This window comes from Terrapene carolina, unplaced genomic scaffold, assembly GCF_002925995.2.
Source record: "Terrapene carolina triunguis isolate 2854851 unplaced genomic scaffold, T_m_triunguis-2.0 Scaffold720, whole genome shotgun sequence".
NCBI lineage: Eukaryota > Metazoa > Chordata > Testudines > Emydidae > Terrapene > Terrapene triunguis.
The window spans coordinates 187,905-200,147 of NW_020665071.1; the positions used below are offsets into that span (position 1 = coordinate 187,905).

Below are 12,243 nucleotides of genomic sequence, written 5' to 3' on the forward strand. Positions count from 1 at the left end.
GGACTGCTGCAGTGCAGGCTCTTCTGGGCCCTTCCCAGAACATGGTTCATGTTTCCATGCTTTGTTGCCAAGCCCAGATCCCAGATGTGAGCCCCAAACATCGGCACATCTATCCCCTAGATACACCTGGAGTGCGTAACTTTGATGCTCCAAAGCACTGTCAGTAACACAGAAAAGGAATTCTCCTGAGACAGAAGGGTTGTGACTGTCAGAGCTGTAGTTGGATCCACACTCACATCTTCCATCAAGGTGAGATGCTTTGCAAATCCCAGGTCTGCTGCATGTTGGTGTGTTTTACTAAACGACAGTCCAGCTCCTATTGAAGTTTCTGGCTCCTGCACTGGGACTGGAAGTGCGGCTGTGGAGTGTCTGTTACTAACCCAGGTGGTTATGGGGCACACAGCACTTGGCTCTGTGTCTAACTCTTTTCTCCTCTCTATTTCAGATGCTGAGAGGAAGGTCTTTGAATCAGGTACTTGGCTAACCCCCAGTAAACATGTGTTTGTGCTTTCACACTGCAACAAGATAGAAAAATCCCCTGTACAATGTATGGACTTCAGTCACCTTTATGATAATCTCCCCCTGCTCTGGGATGTAAGAAACACTGCAGAGTTTGCAACTCAGATTTCAGTTGCATCTTTATCAATGGAGAATGAATTTAAGGCACATGGACTGGAGGGACTCAGACCCTAGAGTTACACAGTTTTGCAGATCAGCACCACAAAGGGATTGCACGGCACAGAAATAGGAGGTCTGAGACCAGGTGACAGACTGCAGCAGTGCAGGCCTCTGTCTACGGGATACATGTTCTGGTGTGATGCTCCCTCCCCTCATTCCTGGCAGTGCCATCAGTGTGGGATGCTGCCCCCCCCCCCACTGTGGGGGGAGGGGGAATTTGTGCACTCTGTTTAGCAGCTGATATGGAACTCTGTTTGTTTACAACTGTTTAGTCTGACACGTGCTGTGAGTTCTGAGACTCTTGGCTCATTGGGTACATCTACATTGCAGCAGGGATCGAGCTGCCGAGCTCGGAGAGCCAGACACATGCTAGCTCTGCTTGAGTATTATGACCTGGATATGGGGGGTCATGTCTAGTGGTTGGAGCAAGAGTCAGGTGTGAGGAGGAAGCAGGGTCAGGTTACCAGGAGTTCAGGGAGAAGGAGCAGGTAACACAAGGGAAACAGTCATGAGCAGGGAAAAACCCAGTTTCATTGACAACTTTCTGGGCCTGTGCTTCATTTAAATACAAGCAGGGAACCAATCAGAGAACAGAAAGGGAGTCTTCTGGAAAAGGTGAGATTGTAGTTCTGGTAGCTGTCAGCAGAGCTGCCGCTTACTGGCTCCTAAGAGCCCTGTGGACCAGGTTCCAGGACATCTCCCTGTCATCAGTCCTTTGCCACGTGAGGCCCTCTGGGCAACGCTGGACCGGGCTTTTTGTGGGTGTTTATTATTCAATGCTCATACTGCTGCAGGGGTGGGTATATTTTTTACCAGCCCTCTGTTGTGATGGTGGCCGTATCCCTCCCAGATAAGATACCAAAGCCTGCCAAAAGAACATAAGAACATAAGAATGGCCCTACTGGGTCAGACCAAAGGTCCATCTAGCCCAGTATCCTGTCTACCGACAGTGGCCAGTGCCAGATGCCCCAGAGGGAATGAACAGAACAGGTAATCAAGGGTTTTCCAGGTAGGATTTCAAAAGTGAGACATGAAACACTGGGTGAAACTCCTGTGAGTGGGGTAGTTGATGTTCAAAAATGACTGAGTTCACCTATTGCTGGATCCTAAAGGGGCCAAGGAACTGAAAAGCCAACTTGTGAGTGGATCTGTCTGTATGGAGATGCTCCATGGGGAGCCATACATTTTGTCCCACTGAGTAGGTGAGGCCTTGCTGTCACTGATGGTCTGTGTACCATTTATAGTCTACACTTGCCTATACATGCCTCATGGGCCTGATAAATCCACTGTACTAGGGACTGAGGAGGCTGGGATAGGAGAAGACATAGGTAATTGCAGGTGGAATCAGGAGTGGTACCCTTAGTTGGTGGAAAATGGTCTTTGATCCATGGATGAATGGTCTATGTTTTTATATGCAAACTCTGCAGAAGGGAGAAGGGAGGACCAATCACCCTGGTAGTGGCTGATGTAACATCACAGCTACTGTTCAAGGATCTGGTTCGTCCTGGATGTTGGAGAGTATGCAGAGAGAAGAGATGTGTGGACCCTCATCAGGCAAAAGGCACCAGAACCAGGCCATGAATTGAGGCCACTGATCAGAGATGATGGGTTCTGGAAAGTCATGGAGGCGGACTGCAGTTTATATATAGTTGGACCATCCCTTCAGCGGAGGGTACGCCCATGCAGGAGACAAATGGGGCCCTTTTAGGAAAGTGTTCCGCTACTGTCCGTATTACTGTGAATTTGTTGGACTCCGGTAATTCTACAATAAAGTTCACACAATAGCTGCCCAAGGTTGAGATAGGATGTCTAAGGGATGGAGGAGACCTCTGGGTGTGTGTCATCTTGGCATAGGCACAAATATCACAGGAGGCAATGAATGACTGTATTATGGGGCACATCCGGGGCCACCAAAAGGGACGGGATATTAACCATCAGGTCTTACAGTTCCCCAAGTGTTCCACTAGAAAAAAATCATGGCAGACCACAACTGGTGCTGGGCCTGGAAGAACACAAAAATGTTCCTCTCCTGTTCCTGATCCCTTTCTGGGAGTTGTGCTGTTTGTTGACAATGATTTGTTCATCAGGTGGAATTCCTGAGGCAGAGGTAGAGGGTATCAATGCGAGTGTATCCTGGTGAGGAGCTGTGCTGTGAATGTTACGGCACAGGGCTTCGGCCTTGCTGTTTTTCGTTCTGGGACAATATGTGATGATGAAATCAAATCTTGAGAAAAATAGGGCCCAAGGGAGGTGCAGTTGGTTTAAGACTTTTACCCTTCATATGTACTCATAGGTATGATCAGTGAATATCTGATACCAACCTGTATTGGCAGGGAGGGGATGGAAATGAGCTGCAGAGAAGGTTGTGGTGCCCTGCCCCTGTGGGATCTTTCCTAGGACAGCCTGAGCAGTTCAAACTTGGTGCAGATCATCCAATAGAAGTGACGTGGCTCAGAGGAAGACTTCCCAGTTTGATAGCACCGGGATTTGCCCTCCAGAAAGGGGAGGCCCAGTCTTGGGCTTCCCTGATACCAGGCTGATAACCACCTTTGCACAATCAGTAGGGTAGGACTGAGGACGCATCATGAACCGAAAGTGACATTGGTTATAACCTCCCGGAATTGCTGGCAGTTACCATCTAACCGTTCAGGCAGATGTATCAGAGAACAGGGCTCCATGGGCTGTGGCTGGAGAGTGGCATTTTCCATTCACAGCTGTCTTACTCACTTCTGCAATAGCTGGTTCTGCAAGGTCAGGTGGGTAGCCCGAGCCTGCAGGGCTTGGTGTCTGCCTGAAGGCGGGCGGCCCACTATAGCATGTCTGGTGCTCCAGAGGGCAGTTGGGTAGCTGAATCCATTCTCCCAGCACCAGGCCCACTCCTGTAGCCTATGTGGTCTGTGCAGAAGGTCACAACTGGGACAGGGGTGGTCAGGCCCAGTGGTCAGAACAGAGGTCAGAAGCCAGGAGCCAGGCCAGGCCAGGCTACCAGAAGAACAGAGACTGAGATAGTGCAGAAGGGCAGCCGGAGAGTCAGGAGGCAGCAGGTCATGTTACCAGGAGATCAGAGTCAAGCAGCAGGAGCAGCTAGCAAAGGGAAGGCAGCACTAAACAGAGGAAGGCCAGTTGCACTGGTGACTTCCTGGTCCTGTGCTTGGTTTAAATAGAAGCAGGGAACCAATCAGGACTCCTGGAGTTCCACCAATCAGATCCCAGGACTGGAATCCTCTGTCAGAGCTTCACATGCTGGGGACTGTTAACAAGTCACTGGGTGTGGGGCTGGAAGACACTGGCTCCTGCGAGTCCTGCAGATGAGTGTTCCACACTCGACGGCCGTGCTGTTCACAGACTCATAGAATCATAGACTTTAAGGTCAGATTGGACCATCATGAGCATCTAGTTTGACCTCCTACACATCACAGGCCACTGAACTTCACCCACCCACTCCTGTAAAAGACCCCCAACCTCTGGCTGAGTTACTGAAGTTCTCAAATCATGATTTAAAGATTTCAAGTTACAGAGAATTCACCATTTGCACTAGTTTAAACTGGTAAGTGACCCGTGCCCCATGCTGCAGAGGAAGGTGAAAAACCCCCCAGAGTTTCGGCCAATCTGACCGGGGGGAAATTCCTTCCCGACCCCAAATATGGTGATCAGTTAGACCCTGAGGATATACACCTCTACCCCGATATAACATGAATTTGAATATAATGCGGTAAATCAGCGCTCTGGAGGGGCGGGGCTGTGCACTCCGGTGGATCACAGCAAGTTCTATATAACGCGGTTTCACCTATAACGCTGTAAGAATTTTTGGCTCCTGAGGACAGCGTTATATCGGGGTAGTGGTGTAGGCAAGAACTACCAGCCAGACACCTGTGAAAGAATACTCTTTAGTAACTGAGAGGCCGTACCATCTAGTGTCCCATCTCCAGCAGTTGGGGATTTTTCCTCCTGGCAGTCTCCAGTGAGCCACATGCCGTTGTTGGCAGCCCCATCAGACAATGCCAATAATAGCCATGTAGCTAGGAGTATCAGGAGCAGCGGCTCAGGGTAGCTGCCCTACTATGCACCCTGCAGATCTGAACAGGTTTGTAGTTGAGTGGCCAGCCCAAGATACTGCATGTGCCACTCTGCTACTTTAGCACATTGGCTTAAGCAGAAGTAACATGTCTCTGCCAGCCCGAACTGGGAAGCACCCTCCAAGCAGCAGTGGAGATGTACCCAAGTTTGGAAGAGCCCCATGGGACTGTGCTCGGAATGCCCCACACTGAACCCATGATGGTCTCCTTTTCTTCTCTCCCCAGAGCGCCAGGAGCTGCGTGAGACAATTGGTAAGTTCATCCACCTCCCCATTACAGCCCTGTAACGGTGCGCAGACTCACCCGGCGGCGCCTCCTGCTGGTCTCTCAGGGAATTAGCTCTTCCAGCCTCCGGAGCGCGCTCTGCAGGCCGGTGTCCTGCTTGCCGCTGGGACTGAGTCCCTCCTGGACCCTGGTGCCCCTTTACTCTGGGTTCTGCCCCCTGGCCGTAAACCCACAGTCTCGGGGTCTCCCCACCCAGGGGAACGCCCCACCCACTATCCCCACCTCGCCTCAGTCTTGGCTACTGCCAGTTATCGCTTAGCCCCACTCCCTGGGCAGACTGCCATGTATCAGCCACTCATCACAGGCAAGGGGGTTTGGACCTGCTGCCTCTGCCTACCCATGGGCTGCCCCCTGTAACCCCTCTACCCAGTAGGCCTTAGGCTAGTCCGCAGCCTGGGGGGTTTCCAGGCTGGAGCTCCCCAGCTCCCCTTGGCCTTCCCCCAGCCCTGCTCCACTCCAGGTACCTTCTCAGCTCCTTGCAGCCAGGTCCCTCCCTCTAAGAAGCAAGAGAGAGTGTGTCTGTCTGAGCATCTGGCTCACAGCCCTTTTATAAGGGCCAGCTGTGGTCGGTTTCGGGCGTGGCCCCAGCTGTGCCTGCTTCCCCTATCAGCATAGCTGCTTTTCTTTCTGCCACAGCCCTCTCCTGGACTGTTGTAAGCCCCTCAGGGCAGGAGCGGGTAACCACCCCGCTACAAACCCCTAGGCAGAGGCTCCCAGGTCACACATGGGGCTGAGCAGATCCAAAAGCACCGACACCGCAGGGCAGGGCTGAGTGAATAGTTCAGGCTGAAATTAGAGTCACATTAGTTCCCCCAGTCCCATGGCAGCACTGTGAGCTCTCTGCAGCAGACGCAGGGGTACCTGCTCTCATGTCTGGTTAGATGGACAGGTGTCACCTGGCTTGTGTCAATCCAATGCCAATCACATTGTTCTGATGCAGCAGGAGGGGTCAGCCATTTTCTATACATGACTGCTGGAGTGCAGCTCTTATGGGCCAGTCCCCAGAACATGGCTCATGTTTCCATGCTTTGTTGCCAAAGCCAGATCCCAGATGTGAGCTCCTATCAGCTGCACATTACACCTGGAGCATGTAGCTTTGATGTTCCGAAGGGCTGTTAGTAACACAGAAAAGGAATTCACCTTAGACAGAAGGGCTGAGAATGTCAGAGCTGTATCAGGATCCAGACCCACGTCTTCCATCAAGGTTAGATGCTTTCCAAATCCCAAGGGTCCTGTGTGTTGGCGCATATCACTAACCATCAGTCTGCTGGTTCCTCCACTGGGGCTGGGAGTGTGGCTGTGGGGTGTCTGAAAATAACCCCAGTCATTATGGGGCACACAGCATCACACAGCGCGTCTCTGTGTCTAACTCTTCTCTCTTCCCCATTTCAGCATCTGAGGAGAATAAGAACAAGCAGCTGGAATCAGGTACTTGGATAATCCCTAGTAAATGTGTGTCTCTGCTTTCATGCTATAACGAGATATGAAAATCACCACACACAAAAGTATGGACTTCAGTCACCTTCACGATCATCTCCCCGGCCCTGGAAATATTCAAACACCGCAGTGTTTACAGCTCACATTTCAGTATCATCCTTAATGACAGAGAGTGAATTTAGTGCATATGGATGCACTAAATTATTTATAGTGCATATGGCTAAGCAGCAGTTCTGCAGAAAAGGACCTTGATATTACAGTGGATGAGAAGCTGGATATGAGTCAGCAGTGTGCCCTTGTTGCCAAGAAGGCTCACAATATATTGGGCTGCATTAGTAGTAGCATTGCCAGCAGATCGAGGGAAGTGATTACTCCCCTCTATTCGGCTCTCGTGAGGCCACATCTGTAGTATTGCGTCCAGTTTTGGGGCCCCCCACTACAGAAAGGATGTGGACAAATTGGAGAAACTCCACGGGCGGGCAACAAAAATTATCAGGGTTCTGGGGCACATGACTTATGAGGAGAGGCTGAGGGAACTGGGCTTGTTTAGTCTGCAGAAGAGAAGAGTGAGGGGGGATTTGATAGCAGCCTTCAACTACCTGAACGGGGGGTTCCAAAGTGAATGGAGCTCGGCTGTTCTCAGTGGTGGCAGATGACAGAACAGGAGTAATGGTCTCAAGTTGCAGTGGGGGAGGTTTAGATTGGATATTAGGAAAAAACTTTTTCACTAGGAGGGTGGTGAAGCACTGGAATGGGTTACCCAGGGAGGTGGTGGAATCTCCATCCTTAAAGGTTTTTAAGGCATGGCTTGACAGAGGCCTGGCTGGGTTGATTTAGTTGGGGTTGGTCCTGCTTTGAACAGGGGGCTGGACTAGATGACCTCCTGACGTCTCTTCCAACCCTAATCTTTTATAGTTCTATGATTATTGGCATTTAATCAGGGTTTGGGTAAACTTCCTCCTTGCAGTTCTGTGGCTATATCTCAGTTCTGACCTTCAAAATCCCTGCTATCCCAGTGATGGGCTCCCTGCATGTACACAGCTCTGCTGGTCCCTGCAGTGCTCACCTGCAGCCCCTTGCTATCCTAGCCCTGGGATCCCACACACCCAGCTCTGCTGGTGCCCCTAAATCCTGAGCCACAGCCATCTGTTATCAAGCTCTGGTCACTGGTAGGAGCCCGAAACTGAGCTGTGGAGGGGGTCCCCATGGGGTAAACACCTCCACTTCCTGCAGCCTCCTACTGTCCCCTCCCTGGGCTTCCTCCCCCTGCCTCAGCTCTGTTGTTTGCATCCCTCCATCCCCACCCACAGCTTCCCTGCTATCCCAGCCCTCAGCTTCTCAGTCCTGTCCTGCTTTCCCAACTTCTAGGCTAGGCCTTGAATGACCAGAGCTTCCAAGTCCAACAGAGCTGTCTGGGCTCTGTGAGGAGCACTCTGATCATGAGCACAATCACCCACATTGTTACACTATGAGATGGGAAAGGATGTGACCCCAAGTCTCTAGGGGTGGACAATAACTCCAGAGCTTGTACTTGAGCGGTTAGCCTAAGCTACCGCACGTGCTACCCTGCTACTTACAGCACATGGGGTCGAGCAGAGCTAGCATGTCTGCCTGCCCAAACTGTTATCACCCTCCCAGCTGCAGTCTAGATGTACCCAAAGGTTGGAACAGCCCCATGTCACTCTGCTCAGAATGATCCACACTGAACCCATGAAGCTCTCCTTTTCTTCTCTCCCCAGAGTGCGCCAAGCTGCATGAGACAATTGGTAAGTTCATCCACCTCCCCATTAGAGCCCCCAGGCAGAGGCTCCCAGGTCACAGACGGGGCTGAGCAGATCCAGAAGCACCAGCACTGCAGGGCAGGCCTATGTGAACAGTTTCAGCTGAAATCAGAGTCACATTAGTTACCCCAGTCTCAGTGCAGCACTGTGAGCTCTCTGCAGCAGATGCAGGGGTACCTGCTCTCATGTCTGGTCAGACAGACAGGTGTCACCTGGCCTGTGTCAATCCAATGCCAATTCACATTGTTCTGATGTAGCAGGCGGGGCCAGCCACTTTCTATAGATGACTGCTGGGAGCAGCTCTTCTGGGCCAGTCCCCATAACGTGGCTCACATTTCCATGATTTGTTGGCAAGGCCAGATTCCAGATGTGAGCTCCTATCAACTGCACGTGCATCCCCTAGTTACACTTGGAGCTTTGATGTTCCAAAGGGCTGTTAGCAACATAGAAAAGAAATCCCCCTTAGACGGAAGGTTGAGAATGTCAGAGCTGTATCAGGATCCAGAACCACGTCTACCGTCAAAGTTAGATGCTTTGCAAATCCCAGTGGTCCTGCGCCTTGGTGCGTATCACTAACCGCCAGCCCTGCTCCTATCAAAGCTGCTGTCTCCTTGGGGCTAAAAGTGTGGCTGTGGGGTGTCTGTAACTAACACCAGTTGTTATGGGTCACACAGCATCACACAGCTCCTGTCTCTGTGTCTAACTCTTTTCTCTTTCCCATTTTAGCATCTGAGGAAAAGAAGATCAAGGAACTGGAATTCGCTGTACTATGTCTGAAGTTGATGGGACAGGAGAGGACATAGGTAATTGCAGGTGGAATCAGGAGTGGTACCTTTAGTTAGTGGAAAACGGTCTTTGATCCACAGATGTATGGTCTATGTTGTTATATGGAAACTCTGCAGAAGGGAGAAGCAAGGACCAGTCACCCTGGTGGTGGCTGACATAACATCGCAGCTACTGTTCGAGGATCTGGTTGGTCTTTTGCTTTTGCTTTTGCTTTTGCACACTGGACTTGGGAGGGTAAATTGAGAAAAGACACGTGTGGGTCCTGTCATAGCTATAAAGGGAAGGGTAACAGCTCTCCTGTGTACAGTACTATAAAATCCCTCCTGGCCAGAGACTCCAAAATCCTTTTACCTGTAAAGGGTTAAGAAGCTCGGGTAACCTGGCTGACACCTGACCCAAAGGACCAATAAGGGGACAAGATACTTTCAAATCTTGGGGGGGGAAGGCTTTTGTGTGTGCTCTTTGTTTTAAGGGGTTGTTCACTCTTGGGACTGAGAGGGACCAGACATCAATCCAGGTTCTCCCCATCTTTCTAAACAAGTCTCTCATATTTCAAACTTGTAAGTAAAAAGCCAGGCAAGGCGTCTTAGTTTTACTTTGTTTTCTCAACTTGTAAATGTACCTTTTACTAGAGTGTTTATCTTTGTTTGCTGTACTTTGAACCTAAGACAGAGGGGGGTCCTCTGAGCTCTTTTAGTTTGATTACCCTGTAAAGTTATTTTCCATCCTGATTTTACAGAGATGATTTTTACCTTTTTCTTTAATTAAAAGCCTTCTTTTTAAGAACCTGATTGATTTTTCCTTGTTTTTAGATCCAAGGAAGTTGGATCTGTATTCACCAGGAGTTGGTGAAAGGAAGGAGGGGGGAAGGGTCAATTCCTCCTTGTTTAAGATCCAAGGAGTTTGGATCTGTATTCACCAGGGAATTGGTGAAAAGTTTCTAAAAGCTTGCCAGGGAAGGGAATGGTGGCAGTGGACCAGAACTAAGCTGGTAGTTAAGCTTAGAAGTCCTCATGCAGGCCCCCACACTTGTACCCTAAAGTTCAAGGTGGGGATACAGCCTTGACAGGTCCTCATCAGGCAAAGGGCCTCACATGAGAACCGGGCCATGAACTGAGACCCTGATCAGAAGTGATGCGTTCTGGAAGGCCATGGAGATGGACTGCATGGCTTATACATGGCTGGGCCATCCCTGCAGCATAGGATATGCCTGTTCTGGGGACAAAAACAGCCGTTTTGGTAAAGTGTCCACTACTGTCAGTATTGCTATGAATTTCTACAATAAAGTCTACAGTGATAGTCATCCAGAGTTGAGACAGGATGACCAAGGAATGGAAAAGATCATAGGTGTGTGTGTCATCTTGGCATAGGCACAAACATCACAGGAGGCAATGAATGACTGTATAATGGGGTTATCTGGGGCCACCAAAAGGAATGGGATCTTAACCATTGGGCCTGACAGTTCCCCAAATGTTCCACTAGAGAAAAATCATGGCACAGTTGCAGGAATGCAACTGCTGCTTAGTCTGGGGGAAAACAGTAGCCCATGTTGTCCATGCAGACTGTCAGAACCAGGATGTGGGCAGTCAGGCCTAGTGGTCAGAACAGGGATCAGCAGCCAGGAGCCAGGGCAGGCTACCAGAAGATCAGAGATCAAAACAATGCAGAAGGGCAGCCGGAGAGTCAGGAGAAGATAGCAGGTCATGTTACCAGCAGACCAGAGTCAGGCAGCAGGAGCAGCTAACACAGGGGAGGCAGCACTAAGCCAGCCCCTTTCTATAGATGACTGCCACTGTGCATGGTCTTCTGGGCCATTTCCCAGAACGTGGCTCATGTTTCCATGCTTTATTGCTAAGGCCAGATCCCAGATTTGAGCCCCAATCATCTGCATGTCCATCCCCTGCTTATCCCTGGAGTCTGTAGCTTTGATGCTCCAAAGGGCTGTCAGTAACACAGAAAAGGAATTCCCCTGAGACAGAAAGGTTGAGAATGTCAGAGCTGTATCAGGATCCAGATCTATGTCTTCCATCAAGGCGAGATGCTTTGCAAATCCCAGGTCTGCTGCGTGTCGATACGTATCACTAACCTCCAGCCCTGCTCCTCTCAAAGCTGCTGGCTCCTGCATTGAGGCTGGGACTGTGGCTGTGGATGTGTCTGTAACTAACCCCAGTCATTATGGAGCAGACAGCATCACACAGCATGTCTCTGTGTCTAACTCTTTTCTCTTTCCCATTTCAGCATCTCAGAAGGGTTGGTTCGGTTAATGTCCCTGCAGGAGCTCCACTCTAGGTGAGCTAGTGCCCCCTTGTGCCTTTGATTGGAGCTTTCTCCTAGCAGTGTCTGTTCAGTCCATGTGTGTGTGCTAGTCGCCTCATCCCCCCTGCCCTTGTTCTATAGCGCTGGGTGGGCAAACCACCCTCAGTTCCTTCTCTGCTGCAAAGCTCCCAGCAGAGAACGCTGACGCAGAGGGGATGGAGGGCGGGGAGTGGAGCACCCATAGGGACACATCTCGAAGGACCACAGTTCCTACACAGGGTGAGTGACCATTTCTTGCAATCAGGTACTTGGCTAATCCCTAGTAAACGTGTGTCTGGGCTTTCACACTGTCATGTGATAGGAAAGTCACCACACGCGCTGTATGGATTTCAGTCACCTTCATGATCATCTCCCTGTTCCCGGGAAATAAACAAAACCTGCAGAGTTTACAGCTCAGGTTTCAGTATCATGCTTAGTGACCGAAAGTGACTCTAGTGCGCAGGGAATGGCAGGACATGGGGCTGGTCTACACTAGGGCTTAGGGTGATATAACTGACATCGCTCAGGAGTGTCAAAAAGCACCGACCTAAGCACAGGTGTGGACTGCGCTATGTCAGGGGCAGATGCTCTTCCACCGACAGAGACAAGGGAGCTGAATTAGCTACGCTGACGGGGGAGCTCTCTCCCATCAGCATAAAGCATCTTCTCCAGACACACCACAGTGGTGCAGCAGCACCGAGGTAGCGCTTCTAGTGTAGACTGGCCCTTGGTTAGGTGCTGCGCAAACTTCCTCCGTGCAGTTCTGTGAAGACATTTCAGTTCAGACTTGCACAATCCCTGCTCCCCAATGCTGGGGGCTGCCTGCACCCAGCTTGGCTGGATCCCGTTGTGCCCCCTGCAGCCTCCCAAAATCCCAGCCTTGGGCTCCTACACACACAGGTCTG

General features: G+C 50.7%; 1 pseudogene; it reads left to right on the plus strand.

Annotated features, from left to right (window-relative positions):
• Positions 1-12,243, plus strand: part of LOC113408067 — a 79,254-nt pseudogene that overhangs the window by 15,050 nt on the left and 51,961 nt on the right.